The following is a 20,446-nucleotide window of genomic DNA, read 5'->3' on the forward strand; positions in this document are numbered from 1 at the left end:
TTCATGCCTGAATCATGTTTTCATATTTATACAGCATTTAACACAAGTCATTCATTAGTCATTTGCATAAGATAAATGACTAGGTAGAAATATTCAAATGAGCCCCTTTCTCTTCCTTATGCTGGTGGTCTGTTTTCCTAATGTATATTCATTAATAAGTCATTTGGGGGAAAAACTGTAAAAAACACACCAGCCCCAGTCTTGGTTAATCAGGAAAACACAGAATCAAACAAATGTGTAGCAGATACACACAGATATTTCATATTTATCCATTCACAGAGTGTTCAGTTAGTGACCTATATAAATAATAAGGTGTTTTGGATTGTATATTGTAAATGAAGAGAGATTTGGAGTGTTGAACTGACTGTGCTGAAAAGGGGGCACAGATAAGGAAACACTTCTGTTTAGGGTACAGAGACCAAAACCTGCACCTGTTTGTAACAAAAGAAGAACTTTGATTAAGATAAGAGGACAACAGGAAAAAGTGAAGAAGGAACCACCAGAGCATGGGGTTAAAAATAAGCTTTATTTTGATAGCAGATAAATACTATTCTTGTGACAAAACAACTTGAAAAAAATTCCATTACAGGAATATTTTAAGTTTTCCTATCCTACTATGTTGCACAGTCTTCCTCCTTGCGCTCTTCCATCCAATGATGATTTAGCCTCACATTGGAGGTGGGTGTCATAAGATGATTACAGTTTTTATGCCATTAGTAAAAGTTGTAATGCTTCATTAATGACTATTTTCTCACTTAAACTTTGTTATTAGACTTAGTATTTATTGCAAATAGCTCGCTGAAGTAAAAACAGAAAAGAAAATCCATGTCCACATTTAGAAAAATTTCACTATAATTCCTGACTAAAAGAAATATTAAACTCTCATATGTTACTGAAGAGATGTGTTATGCTACTTGGCACTATACTTGTGTTATGCTACTTGGCACTATACTTGTGTTATGCTACTTGGCACTATACTTAGTAGACAGGCAATATTGAAATTTAAGGATTTTCTTTTTCTTTCTTTTTTTTTTTTTTTTTCCTTTGTGACCCTTTTTCCTTTGTGTGCTCAGGGTGTTCTGCTCCTTAGATGACATTGTCAGAAAATGTTTGAAATGCTCTCTTGCTATAAAGTTGAACTACTGGATGATATCTCAGGGCTACCTTACTGAGCTCTCTGAAGTGTCTGACATGGGCAAGTAAACTCACTCTTCAGATCTCATTCTTGAAGATAAACAACTGCTCTCCTTGATGAACATAGCATGTGTCAAAAGTTAATGCTTACAAGCCATTTTTATAGCTATTTCTGTTCAAAGCTGCAACACACATTTCTTTACTGGCATCATTCCTTGCTCATTTGTCTCCTCAGGTAGAAATAGCCAATTTTAGAGCCCAAAGGTTTCTGAATGCCATGCAGTCATGACTAATTTATTCTTGTAGATAAGTAGACTTCACTACAGAGTACAAATCATGACTGAAATTCTACAGGCACTTGCAAAAGTTTTCCACAATTTTAAGAAGATTTCTAGCACAGTTTAATCAGAACAGAAAATCATTAGAGAACCAGGTAAGTAAAATTTTTCTGACAACTTAATAACTTTTAGTCCTTAAATAATTGCGTTTAATCCTCTCATCTAACGTATTTGATATATATGAATATATACACCCATCCACACACTATTTATCATATATATATATACACACACATAATTACATATACACACATATCTACTATATATAAAAGTGTGTGTTATATATAAATTATGCAGAAAACATTTTCTGCAGCTTTGTTTTGATCTTGTTTTGGAGGTTACAGACTGAACAAAATATAGTTCAAGATGAGAGTTACCTGTTTTGTACTGCTCCTCTACCTTCTCCTTTTCCCTCCTTCTGTCAAATTCTTGATCTAAAGGTAATCTAATTGAAAAAAAAGAAAAAGCAGCATCTCTCAAATTCCAGATCCTCACATACAGGAAAGACTTTTTAGCAAAAGATAATTAGCTGAGTTGTTTCATACAAACAGCTAGGAACTTTTTTGTATGATTCCTCTGTGATGGTCTCTGAACTACAGTTCAGAACCAAAAGCAAAACCAAGAAAACCCTGGAATGGAATGAAATAATGCCAAATGGCGCAGAATGTAGAGGCATATGTTTTAACTGAGTTTATTGATTTCACATGAGAACATAAATTGGGTTTGTTAGATCTGTTTAAAGCACAAGTTCTAGTTCAGCAGCAGTCCAAAAAAAAAAAAACCAGAACAAACCTGCTATGGTCAAAGGTGATCTGTAAAAGAAAACAATCTGGATACGTGCCCTCTCTTGTTTTCTCAAAATATAGTCAGGAGGGGAGCTAGTGGGGAGAGGACATGTATGTTTGAGTTAGACTTGGTTTAAATATGTGAAAGATTTTTTTGTCTTGAAGCCTATGGAAGTACAAATGCCATCTCTTCTCTATTCTCTGGAGGTCTCTCAGAAAAATAAAGAACAGGGCTAGGAGATTTTTGGTCAGTAAGTGTCAGGGCAAGGGACTGAATATTGAAGATGCAAATCTCTTTCCCCGAACAACTAAGGCAGTATTGAAATTAAACATTGTAAACAAAAATGAATAAAATGATAAAATTTAAATAGTCACACTATTATTATCCCTCAATTTTCTGCTTTCTCTGCTTTACTGCAAGTATATGCAGTTCAGAGAAATGAACTTCAGCATAGATGGAGTGCTTCAGTTTTGAAGGGCTGAATTAATCTTCCTGCTACTTTGCCAGTTGTCCAAGCTTTCAACAAAGACTAGGAAAATAATTGTTCGATGTCTATTGTAAAATAAGAGGAAATGCTCAAAATATAATGTAAAGTCTATGCTTTATGTTTCAGAGGGAAGTTAAAGTAGTAGAGGTTGATTCTGGCCCTCTCCCTAGCTAAAATCCAATTACAGATTAAAAATCTCTTTTAGGCTACTGTTCCCTATTGCTCTACAACTGTGAGTTTTTCTTTGTCCACAGCAAATTAAGATTTCTGCTTGAATAGAAGAGGAGATCTTGGGCTCATTTGCTGGAGAAGGGGGGAGCGCTTTTGAAAAGCAAAAGAAGGACTTAGTATCTTAAATATCTCCAATATTTGATATAATCTCCTTTTGTCTGTGGTTATGAAAAACTGCGCTTTGTTACCCAGTTGAATTTTGCATATGATAGAAAACTGCGTACTAAAACCACACACTTACTGGGCATAGTACTCATTGAAAGATAAACCACAATATGTATCTTAGGTGCATCTGAGCCTTCAAGCTCAGAATGAGGGATGAGAAAATCTGCACAGGCAATTGCATTGTACCACCTTCAACTCCTGAAAGGTACTGTGACCTAATCACAGATCTCATTAGGAAGATGTCACTAAAAAAAGAGCTCCTCAGTTCCCACTTAGTAGAATGGTACAGACCCTGGCTTAGACTTCTTTTCATCCCCTCTCTGCCCACCTATGTAGGTCAACAGAAAAGGGATCAAATAAAACTACAACCCTGATTGCATAAAGCCTCCTTGCTTTGCTTGATCACTTTAGGGAATGATTTTCCCCATTGATATATGCCAGCAAAAGTGAGACTAGAACATAGAGCTTTTATCAAATTAAAAATAAAATCCTTATATCTTTTTTTAAGATTGCTGTTGTCCACAGATATGTCAGCATATTTCCAACTGCTTGCCAGATCTACCACTATTCTGCCTCATAATGTCAACAGAGGTCATCGAACGTTTTGTCATATGTTGGTATGGAGTATGTGTAATTTGGCAGAGAAGTGTGTTAAAAGGGGATAGTCAGAATTTAATTTAGTTGAAAAAATAATGGGCTTTCTGATGAGAAGAACATGAAATCTAAATTTTGGATTCAGATGTGCTACCCCAGTTGCAACATCTGGTTAAAAATGATGGCATCTCATTATTCCATAGATAAGTATGGAAGACGTGGTTAAACTCCACTCTGCTTTTTTTATCTAGTTGTGTGGCATGGAGAGTTAGCTGCAGCTTGACCTTTATTGCTCTAAGGACTTCGACGGTAGAATTTTGGTGCCTTTTTGCAATTGCCTATCAATCCAGATTTGTTTAAAATAGTTCCACATTTATCTTTCTGCTTTGCGATGGCAAAAGGACTAGAAAAGCCTTGCCCTTAAGAAGCACCGAGCAAAACCCAGTGTTGTTAGCAAGTGGAAAAGTATGACGCGCTTAAGTGGGCTTTGTACAAATAACTCTTAAAGATCCACCCAACCAATAAAGCTTTAACATTTAACTGTACATGAAGCTGAAAAGCAATATTCTGTTCTCTTTAACTCAATGTTCTGTATAACTGCCTTGTTTTTGCCTGCCATGCACTCAGCTGCAGTTGTCTTCAGAGTCTACCATACTTTCATTTATTCAGCTCTGAGATCAGTCAAGCTTCCAAGCTCTGTCATATCCAATACATTGGTAGTTTTCTTGAGCTAGTACTATTAATTCACTAATTAAGAAATGATCGTTCTATAAAAATGTTTGCTTTTGCCACTGGGATATGAATGACTTTTATTTGTTATATTTATATAAAAAAAAGAAAAGAGGGAAAAACAACCAAAAGAGATGAAGGGAAGTTCATATTTACATACTACATGAAACCATCTTGCCAGTAACGGGGTTCAATAGTGCGGTTTTTAGGGTGAAGCCAAGACAGAATGAAGTGCAAATGAATGGTTCGTAAACTTTCTTAAGTATAAATTACATTTGTAGAAAGATTATATTATGGATCATTACTTTGCCATATATTGATGTGCCAATCAATCACCTTACATTCTTTAAGAGCACTTTATCTGTCATTCAAACAACCCTGCTTATTTAGTAAAATATTCACTGTTGTTCAATGTGATTTGTAGTTGAAGAGAGTAATTTAAGAAGTCTGGAATACAGCTACAAAGACTGAATCAAATGATGGAAAATGTGATGTTTAGTAATGCCAACTAAATGCATTCCGAGATTCATAAATTGACCTGGATTCCATTGTAATTACAATTAAAGCTATTGAACAAAAATGGAGCTTTCTCATACCACAAAAAATGTTAAAAGGCTTTAGAGCAGTGCTATATGTGTAGATATGGAATGGACACAAGGACAGGGCAGTCTCTGTGGGTTTGCTCAAATTCCCAACCAAGCTGGATAAAAATGCATAGGTAAAGAGTGCTTTGAAGTGAGTGACCATTCATGACTCAGAGCCTGGAAGGCTATTTCTTCTATCCCAGCACTTTCCAGTGCTTACTAATCTGGAGTTCCTGTCTCTTGAATCTTTCTGACCTGAAGATTTTCCAACATCTTATCTTTTTAAACAAACCTAACAGAGAATTTGCATCTTCCTGCCAAGCATTTCTGTTGTTCCACCTTTTCAAGTCAGTCAGTCTTTCTCCATTCCTGGCCCTGTAGCTCTTGCTCTCCTGTGTAAGCACACAGCCCAGCTCAAAGCTCCCCCCAACCCCATTCTTTCTGCAACAGTCCCTCTACCCTAGGGGTTTAATTCCTGTGGAAGTTCTTGCTTATTCCAACTTTGTTTTGCTGCTCCATCTTACTCCTTCCTCTCACTAATGGCACTGTACTTCTGGCAAATGCAGGTTTTCTCTTTGTCTGACTGTTTCTTCAAAAGCCCTGGCTTTTGTTTCTGACAGGGATTGAAAACACCTTAACAAATATCCTAAATAAATTTCTGAAGGAAGAAAAATTGGAAAAAATAGCCTAAAACTTTCAGCAGAAATCAAAATCTTGTGTGAGAACAGAATATTCCTGTTCTAAGATGCTGTCTTGGCCCATTTCTTCTCTATTACATGAGTTCTCTGGTTTCAGGGAAGTTTTTAAACTATTACAGAAAAGTAATTTTATGAACTAATTACTAAAGTTATCAGGCCACATGTAATGATTTCTTTTTAATCACAGTCCAGAGATTGTCTCTTTTAATTTCTTGAAGCTCCAAATGGCTGCTCTCATTCTTGCATTGATACCATACTTTTATGGGGTAGTCCTGACTCTGTTCTATCAGTAAATCGCATGCTCATAATCTTCACAGAATCACAAATCTTTAGTTTCATGGTTATGTCGCCTTTTCTTCTCTGTGGTCAATTTTCAGAGTATACGTTTTAATTTCCTTTTGTTTAGCTCATATTCTGAGATATTTATTTCATTTATTTCTATCAGAGTTTAATACAAGTTGAATCTCTGTTTCAAGTAGTCAAATTATTTATTTATATATAAAAGCCATTCAGCTTTAAAATAACTTAGCCTGTAAAAAACTATTCTTCTCTCTAACAGTCCTAGGAGAAGTAGTTCTGCATTTTTGAGCTAAGCAAAAGGATTTTATAAAGCACTGCCAGATGCCTAATATGATTTTCAATTATTATAAACATTCTGAACTCATATGGCTTCTTATATTACTAAACAGTTGTACTAAGGTCATTTGATTCTACACTGGTACATAAAGCATCTCACTACTTATGCAGTAATAGCATTACTACATCATTACAATAGTATTTTGTAATTGGACATAAAATGCACACCAAAAAGATCACAAAAGGGGTTTATACCATACAAAGCATGTAAGAAATAAATTTATTATTTTGGGTTTGTTGTAAACTGACTGTTCTTTCTGAATAGAGAGGAGACGAAAAAAGAGACAAAATGTTCATTGATAAGAATTCACAATCTGCACTCACTTCATTCCTAAATAGAAAAAAAGAGAAAAATCACAGTAGCTGTAGGTTCTAAAACTGTTGTCCATTCGACCCCAGTCAGTAATCCATAACTAGGATTTGGTACCCTTTTAATAAGCCAAATTTACAAACCTATCAGTTGTTTAAAATACAAGAATAATCCACTGCAATACTTAAAGCTGAGACTAATTTGCTCATCCAAATGTTTAGAAATAGACTATATTTCAGGAAAAAAATATGATAAAATGCCACTCCAGAGTCTAGAGCATGGAGGTTCTAAAAATGGGGGTTTTTTTTCTGAAGAAGAAGGTACTGTTCTTTAACCTGGTTTAGGAAAAAGCAGAATTTTCCTAGGAATTTTCATAATGTTACTGAACAAAATAATCAATGCTTATATATTTTGCATTGTTCTTACTACACTGAATTACATTTTCCCTGATATTCTTCTGTCTTCTTTTACTGACCTGTTGTAGTGCATCATGGGTATCATGCTGCCAGATTTCATCATGGTTCATGAAGTCTAAGCTTAGCTTGAAGAAAAGAATGAGACTCAAGGTACCTAAACTATTAGTTTTCAGATTTGGGATACTGGAGGTTTTTTATATCAACATATATTAATCGACATTTTATGGGTTAAAATGTTAGAACTTTGAAGAGAGTTTCTTTAACCATCAGATGATGGCCAGTTTGCTAAGTGAACCAATATAAGAATTTATTCCCCACCTCCAAAAGAGCAAGACCTTATTTTCTGATATTGACCCCATGCGCCCAGACTATGAATAGAAGTGACTTAAGTCACTTTAGTGTTTTTATTATTCCTCACCTTTAACATCGATATTTTCCGGTAAGAAGTTCTAGCTCATATGAAAATGAGAGGTGAATAATTTAATACTGGGCTTTTCAGATAGGTGAGAGAAGTGTGTGCGCTTTATCAGATCACAAGCAAAGTAAAAACATTTTATTACTTTTCTATATTTATGGGTGTTACTGCAATAGAGGAAACCAAGATTCAATAAAGGAAAAAAAAGAGACCCAAGAAACAGTAACTGTAGTAAATTTGATTTTGAGAAACTAAATCAGTTCCGTATGCCTTCTTTGAGTAGGCTGGTAACCTATACCTGGAACAGGGCTACATGACCAGGAGATAAAGAACACGGCTTTTACTGCCATGCAGAAGTCTTCATTCCTTCTCTTCCAAACGTTTCCTTCTCTGGAAAGAACTAGTATCTATTTCTGGAATGTTCTATGGGTTTGGCCCATTTTTTCGTCATTATTTCTCATTTAGTATTACCTTCTCTCTTTCCCTTCCAAACTGCTTCTTTCATCACTAGTTTTTGATATCTTTAACTTTTTCTGAAATAACCCCTCTTGTTACAGATAAATTTACTCAGCTTCCTAGGAATAATAAAGCTTTCCTGTACTTTTTGGAGTCTGTTCAGACAGTCATGTAGACCATGTATTAAAATCTTTTTGTGTACCATTGACTAGAGAAACCGATACAACAAGCACATTAGCTCAGTGTAACCGTGGAATAGCCCTTTAATTATTCTTACCATTAATTTTTGTGTTTTTATTGGTGCCTCTCAGAGTACTGTCAACCATTGGAAAAGTTCAATACAAAGTCTACAGGTGCGTTCTTGGTTGCATTATGAGGAATACTGTGTCACACAGTAAACTGAGTTCACTTTGCTCCCATTCTTACAGAATGGGAATAAACCACTAGGGGTGGAACTTGCTATTTATACAATAACTGCTGTTTTGGCTGATGTACTTGTGAGCAAACTAGGATTTTCTTAGGGTAAAACTGATCAGGCTGCAAGTTGGTGGCTTGTTTAACCTAGCAAAAATGAAATTTGAGGGGTTTTGGACTGTTACCTATGGAGACAAATACATTGAAAAGAGCAAAATTATTTCAGTAAAAAGAGTAGTTTGTCATAAGGACAACATTTCATGAAGCGGATGTGAATATGTCTAAACTAGAAATTGGAAGAAAGTTTCTAATCACTAAGACAGTAAGGTTACAGAATGATTTTCCAATGGGAAGAGCATGGGGCAAACAATCTAAATTCTTTTAAGACAAAAATCGATAAATCTGTGAGCAAGTTGCATATGAAAAGGCTGCAAGAAAATAACCCCTGAAGTTCTCTCTCTTCTAATTGTGTGCACCAAAAGTAGCAACCTTTTTTTCTATTCTTAGCACAGGGAACTGGGCTTCTGACTGTCAGTTCAGAGCTGTTTCCATTACAGACAAGTGCATTGCTATTAGAAACAGCCACTGTTTGGTTGCGTGGAGGTTTGGGGGTTTTTTGTTTTTGTTTTTGTTTTTGTTTTTTTTTGCCTTAAAAATGTAATTAGAATTGAATCAGACCAAAAAAAAGACATTAAAAAAAAGGGAAAGAGGGAGAGCTGAACTGAATATAAACCTACTTGCTGATCAGAACTTGTGAAAAACAGGTGGAAAATTGGAAAGCTAATAAAATGAAAATAGTCAAAAAATGAAATCCTTTAGTCTTCACCACATACTCCCAAAATTTTTGTAATTTTCAGCAGAAACAGATAGAGACATTTGGCTGGTGCTGTACATCAATATATCTGCAAGCTATTTTGAATTACTGACAGGCATATTAACATCCACTGTCTTCCAATTTGTAATCAAAGAACTAAATGGGTATACTACATTAACCTGAAAGACAATACATTGATTGTAGAGATATAGGAAAATTACAAGGTGTTTAAAACATTAGAAACATCCTATCGAAGCTTTTGTATTAGATCAGGATTGTGACAAGAGATAAGCCATCTCACAGCTACAAAATTACTTTTTCATGTAAAGTAGGGTTAACTAGATTCTATTTTTCAAGAGAAGGGCCTGAGGAAAAAAAACAATTTACTAATAGAAGGCTGTGTTTTATTTCTTATTTCGCAATAGATGCTGAGAATTTTGGAGATCCTGAAGAACTGAAGCTGATGAAGTAATTTTGCATCTGTTGAAAAGATATCCAGCAATAAAATCTAATTGAAAATCATGTTCCATGATTTTATAAAGTAGTAACACAGCTTATTTGCTCTTATAAGTTGTTTGCAGTCTTTCTCATGTTTCATGACACAGCAGTGCTGTCTTTTTTACCAGACTGCAAGAGCTGTGCTGTGATTTTCCAGTGAGGTGCAATGAAGAGTTCAGGCAGAGTTGAGGAAAAGGGTCCACAGTTCCTTAGTAGTGTGAAGTAATGGATTGCTAATCACTCTTTTTTGTATGACATGTTCAGGCTAGGTTATGCCCATCTCTGTAAGTACAGTGTAGAAGATCTGATGACGGAATTATTTTCTATTGGTTTTGAATTATACATGAGGTCATACTCACGCTCAAAGTAAAATCATGAAAAAAGAAAAAGCTTTCTTTTTTCTCACTGCTTGATGATAACATTATGCTAAATACTAAATACTTAGTGCTGGCTTCACACTAGTACCACATGCTTCACTTGCACTGGACATAAGTGTTCTGTAGAAGTCCAGAAAACAGGTTGTTTTCTGGATGTGCATACATACAACACTCAGCAGGTCCTGTGAAGTCTGCAGTTCCCCAGTAACTTATCCCAGGAGCAATAAAAAGAGTTGCAGAGGGAGAAAAAAATGTTGCTGCATGCACTCCTTGCAGATAAGGGGGAAAGACAGCATTTCTGCCCCATATTAAAGGTCATTCACAGAAATGGGAGGATTTTGCCTACACAGAGCTTATTGGAAAGTCCTCAGAAGTAAAGAAGACTTGCCACTTGAAAGAGGCAAAAGCCATGTGAATGTAAATGTCAGTGTGAGTAAAAGTCAGTGGTCATATGTGGAAACTAGAAGGACTTTTTTTTCATAAATCTTATCTTACACTCAGTGTAAGGAAGTTTAACTGTAGCGAATAGGCTAGTTTGCACCCAAATATTATACCCAGATATTCAGAGGGGATGGATAAAAAGAAACATTTTAATAGGGACTTTAGACTTGAAAAACACACTTGAGAGAAATACTGTCTACTTATTCTAAGCACAACCTAGTGAGCCATATGTCCCGAAGTGACATAATAACAAGCAACATTGTCAAATGACTCAGCAGGTGCTCTGAAATACAGTCACTTTTTATATCTTTAAACAGCAAGGTTCAAAATGACTGAATTGAAAACATTTTATTTTATAACCTATATCACAAAAAATGGCTTGGTTTGATTTGGATTGGTTAGAAGAATGCCATGAAACACCACTTTGAACAGTAATTCTTACTTATGATGCATATATACTGTATTTCATGTCTGTTTAAAAAATATATATTTTAGCATATCATTTTGCAAATATGTATTGTACAAACAAATGCAATCATGTTTAAATATTTTTCAATAAAGTGAGATTTTGGGCTGTGCAAGTAAACTGCCAAGAATAGGAATGGTCACAATTTTCTTTACATGTAAAAATCTTTACAGTGACAGTCCTATTCAGAAGAAGCAATAACTTAATGGAATATTCAGATGGGAAAAGAATAACTCCTTGGCTGTGTCTGTACTGTTGTGTATGCTTGTTTCTGGCTTATGTCAATGCAGACTTTAGCACAATGAAATCACCTTCATTTGCAATATTTCATTACTCTAAATGTATTACAGGCTGCATGCACACAGCCACTTCTATGGTGAGTGTCTCTGATTACTATTTCTTGCAGCAGGTTGTGTCTTTCTAGAAACAGTATTATGTTTATGGTGGGATAATTTATCCATTCTTTGTGGCTTTAAATTATGATGATGTTTTAGATGCTGTCCCATAGTGTTCTCCTGGATCTACAAGGGCCTGACTGCTGTCTCTTGATACTAGTTAGGGCATGACTTTGTTAGATGAGCCTCCCCTGACTCTGGGACTTTTGTTTATGCTGGGGATAGGTGATAACCTTTGAGATGTTTGATTGTTCTTCTGGCCTGTTGAAGCACGGAAGATTAGTGAATTCAGGGGTTGAGAAATCTACAGTAGATTGGGTAGATGGGATAGAGGCTATAACTGCTGCTCAAACATAATGACTGCAGGAGCATAGATTTAGTTCTTCATGATAAAACTGCATGGCTCATAGAAATGTTGGGGTTCATTGCTGTTTTAGGAAATCCTAACCAACCTTTCTTGCTATAGCTCTTGGAATTTTACCTTGAACATTTGGATCTTGGGAACGAAAGTGTCATTGCAGTGTGTGCGTTCTGCAGACTGAAGACAAACTAGAATTGTTTCTAAAATCATTGAGGATGAAATAGATGTATTCACAAGATTTTGGCTTACCCTGCAAGCACTTCTGAAATTAGAGGCAAGTGTTTCACAGGACTTTTTCGGGTTTTCTAAGGAACATACATCAACAGCGATACAAGCTCAAGGGAGAGCAAGTGTTATTAAGGATGGCATATGTGCATGCATATCTTAGCTAGGCAGGAGGATGTTAAGTAGTAATTGAAAGCAAATGTTTGCATTCCTTCCCTGACTATGCTTAATGATAGAACCAACTGTACTAATTTTTTATACTTTGTATATTTAGTTAGAAAATAAATAGAATTCTTGGGAGGACAGAAGTGTCAGGTTTCAAGAGTACTGTTCCCATTTAATTCTCTGGCCTATATAGGGTATAGATTTTCTTGATTTATATGTGATATTGTTTCACCAGTTACCATTTCTCAGCAAAAATTTCTGTTCTTGTGAGTCTTGACCCTTGGAAAACTAGCAATTTAATCTTCAAATTGGTTTGGCCTTTTGACATATTAATAAAACCTTCCTGCATAAACATGGCTATATACTTTCATACAAGAAACTTGACAGCAACCAGTACTGCCTGCAAAAATAACAGCTGATTAAACTAAAAGGTATCGTGAGGAAAGCCAAAAAAATCGTGTAGCCGAAAGAGCTGTTTGTTAATGACTGCTGTGCTTTCGAATGTAACTGATGATACCAGCTGAAAAATGTAAGTAGAGAGAGAGGGATAAGGACCTTCCTTCCCTGGATATAACCCCTAAATGTAACAATGTTTATTGCCTGTGGTACTTTCTCTTTCTCCTTCCATTGGATGTATCACGTGTTTTGCGGGGCTACTTTACACATGAAAAGAACACATAAGACATGGTAAACATAACAATAAAAACAGTTGCATTTCAAATGGGCATTAAAATTCTGTTCAGAAGCAATTATAGAACTCCAGTTTAGCTTGCTAGGTGGTCAAGTCCTTTGCAGCGAATGCATAAATAAGCAGTATGTCATTGCAACCCATTACGGGGAAGAGGAAAATGATTTGTGGAAATTCCAGTCTTAAGTGAAACCAGAACTAACTCAGTGGGTCAGCAGACCCTAGCCTGTGTGCCAGCATTAACAAAAACTACTCACTGTCTGATGCCATTTCAGGACAACCAAACAGATTCTCAGAGAATTCCTTACACGTTTCATGGAACAGCCTGATTAATCATGTATTGGCCAAGACTGACTGTGGTCGTAGTATTCCACCTTGAATTCTTCCACTTTCCTCAGAACAATGTAATCATGGAGGACAATAAGCCCAAACAGTTGAGCCCTGGTTTGTAACTTGTGGACTTCCACATAGCAGGAATGCTACTTATCTCTGTTTAGCATCTTTTGTTGCACACCAGCTGATTGAGGGAATGCTTTTGGTCCACTCCAGGTGGTTCTTAGAGGAGGTGGACAAGAGAGCCCCTACAGGGAGTATGAATAGCAATTCTGCCTTACCATGATGCTTCAAAGTGCAGGGCAAGTGACACAATGAATGTGTGATTTTATTATAAAGACCTACAGAATATGTTGAACTGATTCTACATCTACTACAAATAAGAAGAGATATGGTTAAACGAGGTTCAAACAGATCTTAAGTGTTGCAATGGGGTGTCTGGATTATTGTGGTGTTTCTTATGTCCCAGTGCTGTTCTTCAAACTTGTTAGGTCAGGACTTTCTTTCAGCTGAATTTTTCACTGCTCTCTATCCCCTTAATTCACTCTTCTGAGGCTCGTAGGTGCTCCGCAGAACTCATTGAATCAGGAATTTTATCACCTCTTTTTATCACTTCTCCCACAGACAGCCAACAGTTACTTCATGTTTCCTGCTACTTGGTGCAGATTTTGGACTGCCTCAGTGTGTTTTTATTATTGCTGAACTCCACTAAATGCAAATATCTGATTCTTTGTTACAAAGTCAACTTTTTTTTTCATTTTCTTGTCTTTTTTGGCTACTTTCCTGGCTTGGTTGTTTTGGTATCTGCAATACTGTCTGAATAACAATGCCTCCCATTGATTATGTAAAACACAATGCAACTTGTGGTGTGCTGCAAAATATTTTAGGAATATCTGTTTACATTTAAGCCTTGTGATACTGTTATGTAAGCCATTTGTTCCATGTTGAGCATTGGAGGCTGGTCTGTGGACCAATCCAAGGTATAGCTGATTTTTTTGAGATACAATTGTATTAGTGCACATTTTGCATTCTCTAGATAAAATTATGGTGTTAGAGTGTGTCTTCCAGATGTTTCCCTCTCTACCTGCCTTCTGTGCTTATTTCTGTTACTTGACAGAGCAGTGGTTAGTTGTATTTTCAGAGCCTAGGGCAGAGTAGAGTGAAATGAACAGATAATACAAAAAACTATGTGGCTTACAAACCAAATGGCTGCCAGTGGGAGCCTTGTTACTTCCAGCGATATTTCTTAGCTATCCACAGAATCACAAAGTTGTGAAAACTCAAATGGAATCTGCAGAAAATCTAATAATAAACAAATATAGGGAAATGCCAAACCGTGAGTACATAAAAACAATCTTTTTCTATTCTAAATTATTTTTTCATTAGTCATTCATTCAGCATCAGTGTGCATGCATTGTCAGTATCTCTGAATTCTATTCTGCCTTATATTTGTAAATCTTAGCAGACAGATGACAGACGTCAGTTGATTTAGCTCACAATCCCTTTTTGAGTTTTTTAAGTATCCTGATAAAGAGCTGAAACATCACGAGGTAGAAGCTGAGGGACTTTCCCATCAGTACTCAGTATATTTGTGTTAGAGGTAGGTGCACATGTCCTGACCCTCCGTCTGTGCTGTAACCACAAAGGAATGATCTATTATGATGAGTGCTTTTCCTTTCAAATTAGTGGCATAAGAGGCTAACATTTTCCTCTTCAGCTCCCCTTCTTTCTTCAGCCTGAACTTAATAAGACTAATACAAATGTTGCTATTTTATGAGCAGAGATATTTTTAAACTATTAGTCTGTTGGGTCGTTTTTTACAGTGCCAAGATCCTAAATGGAGACTACAACATTGTTCATTTCCTTCTCCCAGACTGGGAGATATGGGAACTGTAAACAGAAATCTTGAGTAGTTCTCATGTCAGCTTTGGTTTGCATCTCCAAATGATCATTTCTGTTATTAATTTGTTCATTTTTTCACACTGTTACTTAAGAAGGAAACCCCCACACACTTCTGCCATCTCCAAGTAAATCTAGTGGCAGATAGTTAGGGGCTAGCAGGGTTTTTATTTGAGGCAAATGTTACCTTTCCATCATTCCACAGAATCTCTCAAAAATGTCTACCTCCCATGAATTTGTTGACAAGAGCAGTTTGTTTAGCTTAATTGTCTGTCTTCCATGTCAGTACTGGTAACTATATGGTCTACAATATGTTTGAAGTCGTGGCCCTTGCAGAAGACTTGATAATGTCAGCTTTCTGATCTTTCTGGTTTGGGAGGATGATACCCCTTCAAATGAAATGAAAATGCCTTTGGCACGTAGAGTTAAGGGTTCATCTCTCTCACATAAATGCATTGATGCTTCTTCACTCTTTGCAATGAGCAAAACTGTAGACAGCTGCAGGATCTTTCAGAATTTACTGGTGTCTCTTGCTCCTTTTACAAGGTTATGTGTTACCAACAGGAAAGAAAAAGAGCGCTGCTACTAACTGCTGCCTTTTATGTGAGAAGCTTCCTAGAACTTCCACAAATGGCTGGGTCTTTCCAGGAGCAGCTTTAACTGCTCCTGACAAAGTGACTATAGTGGGATGTAGTGGCATTTGAACTCTGCTGTACAGAAGGTGTGGGAAAAATTAATGAGTTGTTTAGTTTATAAAAGTAATGCTGTTCTGCAATTTTAGAGTGATAAAATATAGATGGAAAATTATACGATACTTGCTTTAAACCTCATTTTATTAACAGTATATGTAATACTCTAACTTCATTTGTTCCTTTCCTTAGTTATGGCACTTTTTCTGAACCATAAGATGGAAAAATAAAGCAAAACGTGCATAAGTCACAAGAAGGAAAATGTATTGCTGTCACAGTGCAAGTTTTTGCATTGTGCCAGCAACAGTATGTGTTACATAAATTTAGAGATATCAGTGTTAAAAAGGTGATGTGATACAACTACAGAGGTCTCACTATTCATAAATAGGAGATGAGGGACACAAGCCAGACTAAAAATTTTGCAGAAGAAAGAAATTAAATGTAAAGACAAGATTTACAAATAAACTGTATAATGTATACTTCCTATCACAGCACAGCCAATGCTACAAAACTGAACATTTTTGATGCATTAAAAGTACATTTTGGGGCAGCTTGTAACAACTTATGAGATGTATTATCTGCAGTATGTGGTCCTGGTGTTAAAAAATACATACATGGTAGAGTCATCTGTAAATGAAGTGGCAAAAAGGTTCATAACCCGGTGTGCACTAAAGAAGTAATGGGTTTCAGTGCTGCCAGAATCAGCAGTGATACACAGGGCAAAATAGATAGAGTTATCCTCTTGGGTGAATCTTATTCAGGGTTGGATTTTGTCCTCAGGGTCACAGATATAACCATATTACAATATGAGAGCTTGGTAGTGCTACGGTACTGGCCTATAACAGTTCTGTAATATGGTTAACAGTATTTACCTCCAGTCTTGTCAGAGGTAGATTTTTCTCTTTCTAATAACGAAGTCAAACCCTTCAGATAACTTGAAGGAAATGAAAGCAGAGAAAAGGCTAAAAAGTACAAAGACACTAGTCCACATGCTGCCAAAATTTAAAAAGATGTTTTGGAAAAATGAGATGCATTGAAGATGGAAATTCAAACTCTTGCATTCACATTTTAAGAATATATTCTGTCAGACTGGCTATTCAAAGAAAGTTTTTCTTGTGTAAACATGGCCTGGAATAAGTTGGTTCCACTGGCAGTCCACCATTAGGACTCAGAGGCTGTGAAGTTTTACTGTAATAGTTATAGATGCCTATCAGGCGTAATCGGGCTTTTGTAGCTACCCTACTGATTCTGTTGCCAGTTTAATATTTTACTAAAACATATGCTCCTGTGTTCTTATGATTTTAGTATCACTTCTGATAGTCTTTGCTTTAAATTTCTGGGTGTTGAGATACAATCTTTGAGGGATATAGCTTTCTTTCTGTAGTTTTCCCTTATTTCTTTTAGTAAATACAATTATTTTGCCCTTAAGACTGCCCCAAATCATTCATCGTTAGTATCATTAATATCTTTGTCAAGACATTTGCAAAAAGCTCCTTATTTGAAAACATTCTAACCAGATATTCTATTTTTAAAGACAGCACTAATTCTGGTTTCCTAAGTTTGAGTCCCCTATCTCTCCACTGTTATGAGTTTTCAAAACAATGTTTCATGTTTTATTTACATTCAGCGTTGTTATTTGCAGGTACTAGAAGTCTACTTTTAAATCACTGCCATATAATGTATAAATACTGTTATTCAGCATAACACGATGACACTGGAGGATTTATGCTCTTAAGTGTTCAGTTATACTAAAAATAAAGCCCTAAAGTGTTTCCATAAATGGTGTAAAAAAAAATTTACACTCTGCTGTCCCAACAGATGCCCGTCAGGTCTAGATCTTTCATTGTTTCTGAGATTTTATTTCCCAATCTGTCTCTTTTAGAGCTTGGACAATAAAAATCTTATTCACAAATGAGCCTGAAGATTGATTCAATGGCCCCATCATTAAATAGATACATGCACAAACATACATATAAAAATCCCCCACGTTTTTTCCCAAGTAATATCTACATCATTCTACAAATATCAGTGTTTACTAACTTTTGCTGATTTTGTAATATTTAAATATTAAAAAACTTTCTTTACCGTGGGCTTTATAAAATCTTGTGAACTCTGAGTATATAATAGGAAATAAAGGCATTTCTGAAAGCAAAGTTTCAGTACAGAAAGCTGTTTGAATATGTCTTACTGACAGCACTGTGACACTTCTGTTTTGTTTCATTTTGAAGTCGTGCTTTTAGATGCTAAAGAGAAAATTTACCTGCTATTCACCAATCATCCTTCACACTTTCCTAAACTGTTATCCATAGTTGAATCAGCAAGGATGTAGAAATGAGACCTCAGCTCTCTGGTTTTCAAATGTTTGCTTGTTTGTACCTACAGTATGTGATTAGCAGGAACATTGTCCATGGTTTGTTTGTTTGTTTGTTTGTTTGTTCTGCTACTACTCCATATACATCATTTGACTGATTAGTGATTGATCAGAAGACGATTACTCTGTGAATAAGAATATCTCTCTCATGTCAGTATCAGAGAAACAGAAGTTATGTCCTCTGTTCTACTCTTCAATTTTTCCTCATTATAACATTGTGAAATTATTGTACCAAAGCAATGGTACTGGTAGTATTTCAGTTCCAATATTTTAAGTGGTTTATTATCTTATATTTAGCATAATACTTGCTGTAAGCTGTCCAGTTCTCTGTTGAAAGTCTCCAACAAGATTTCTTTTTGATCTTTAGCATTCCCTATTCCTTGGCAATGGGAAGATGGCATAGTAAACATGCTTCTATAGCCCTTCCCTTCTTGGAGTCTCCTGTTTATTTTTCTTTGCTGTTTATGGCAAATGCTGTTACAACTGAAGGAAACCTGAGAACTTTGGTAATGCAGCAGCCTTCTTTATCCTGGAATTTTTGTTAACCTTCTCAACTGGCAGAGAACAGGCCGTGCTCATGGCTGGATCTGGGTCCATGAGAAAGTGGCTCCAGTGTGACTTTTCTCCCCCACTGAGGAACAAATTTAACATTAACACAGCAGACTGACTGCTTTCTCCCTGAAGAGAATAGAATAGTCTGATCTACTTGTGTCTTCCTCAAGATGATATTTTTCATGATATACTTTCTCTTGCCTGGTTTCCTTTACCCTGGTCTGAAGGGATTTCATAGTGTTTTATTCCTGACACTATTCCTTCATCTTTGTGTTCCCCAGCCATTTCTTGTCAAAAGGAGTGAATCTCCTTTATCTCTTCGATCACCATTGTGAGTTTGGGAGAGCGTTGTACATGAGCTGGGGAAGGGGACATAAGGTGTACTTTCTTGCTGACTGCCAAGCTTTTCTTTCCTCTTGAGTTTGTAGTTTGCATCCTTTTTCAAAAGTTCTTAATGATGCCCCACCTAATGATAGACTCAGCAAAGACTCTTTTTTCTTTGGTAGTGCATGGCTTTGCTTTTAATAGGCTACTTACTAGTTTATAGCAGTAGCAACACAGGCAAACCCTTTAGCTATCATCTTGTTCAACTGTGCAGTGTACACTTCTGCACTGTATACATTGAAATATTAGGCACTTTCCCAAGGGCCTAAAATGACTTTGTATCCTGAATGTAAAAGGTCATTTTGAAAACACATGATTTAAATTTCATTGTCACTTTTGTAAAATTCCAGTGTAGTTATGAAAGAGTAATCAGAGTCCATATTTCCCTGATTACATCATAGCAATGCTTACTCATCAGAAATGTAACTTATTGCTAAAATTTTAATTTATATTAATTAGGTAATTACTTACATCTTTCTAGAATTTATTTGAATCAGATATTATTTGTATGTTTAATGGAGAAATATCCTTGATTTTGGATAAAGTATTGACAGTTATTTGAGGGGAAAAATTTTCAGAAATTCTCTTTTCTTGCCTTTTTCTGGGAACTTATTCATAGAAATGCTGTCTCTTAACTCTCATCAGCTTTGAAAGGACTGCCCACTTTATATATGGGGCTTGCTTTCAGGAGAAAAAGTAATTAAATTTAAATAGCATTAAGTAAAGTAGATTAAATAATGTGAGTACCTGTAACAACACAGAATATACAAACTCTTGGTTTCCTTCCAGTCTTTGGTTCCTAAACCCTAGTGAAAACAAAATAATTTCTACTTCTAGTGTAAAGATTGTGGCTGAAAGGAAGTATAGGATCTACCCTGAACTGCTCAATCACACTAAAATTACAAAATGCTCTTTGTTAACTGGAACTTCTACTTGAATTGGGTACATCTGGTTTTGTTTTCTCCCTTGCAATAGGATGAGACTTGGTCTCTAAAGTGACAACAGTCCTGCAGGGGAGCCCATCGTTGGTCCTCTGTCTTAGAACGGTTCATTATTCTCCATGCACTAAGGAAAATTCACATCACAAACAGAATAAGAAGTGCAAATAATAGAGGTATAACTGTTCATATATTTATAAGGAAGACCTGACTTTCCATGTTGTTTGCCACATCACTGCACTTCTATCTGCAGTCATCTGGGAATCTTTTTCTTCCAGGTTGCAATTTTTTCCAGAATGACACAGAAGTCCGAAGGTATAATAAAGCCATTCTTTTACAAAGTTGGTCTAATTTTGTTGTAAACATGATTGGGTTGGATTATTTCTATCCCTCTCTATATATCATCTGTATCATGAGTCTAATTTGCTATATCTCACAAATGTGAGGGGGACCTAAG

This window comes from Dromaius novaehollandiae, chromosome 2, assembly GCF_036370855.1.
Source record: "Dromaius novaehollandiae isolate bDroNov1 chromosome 2, bDroNov1.hap1, whole genome shotgun sequence".
Classification (NCBI taxonomy): Eukaryota; Metazoa; Chordata; class Aves; order Casuariiformes; family Dromaiidae; genus Dromaius; species Dromaius novaehollandiae.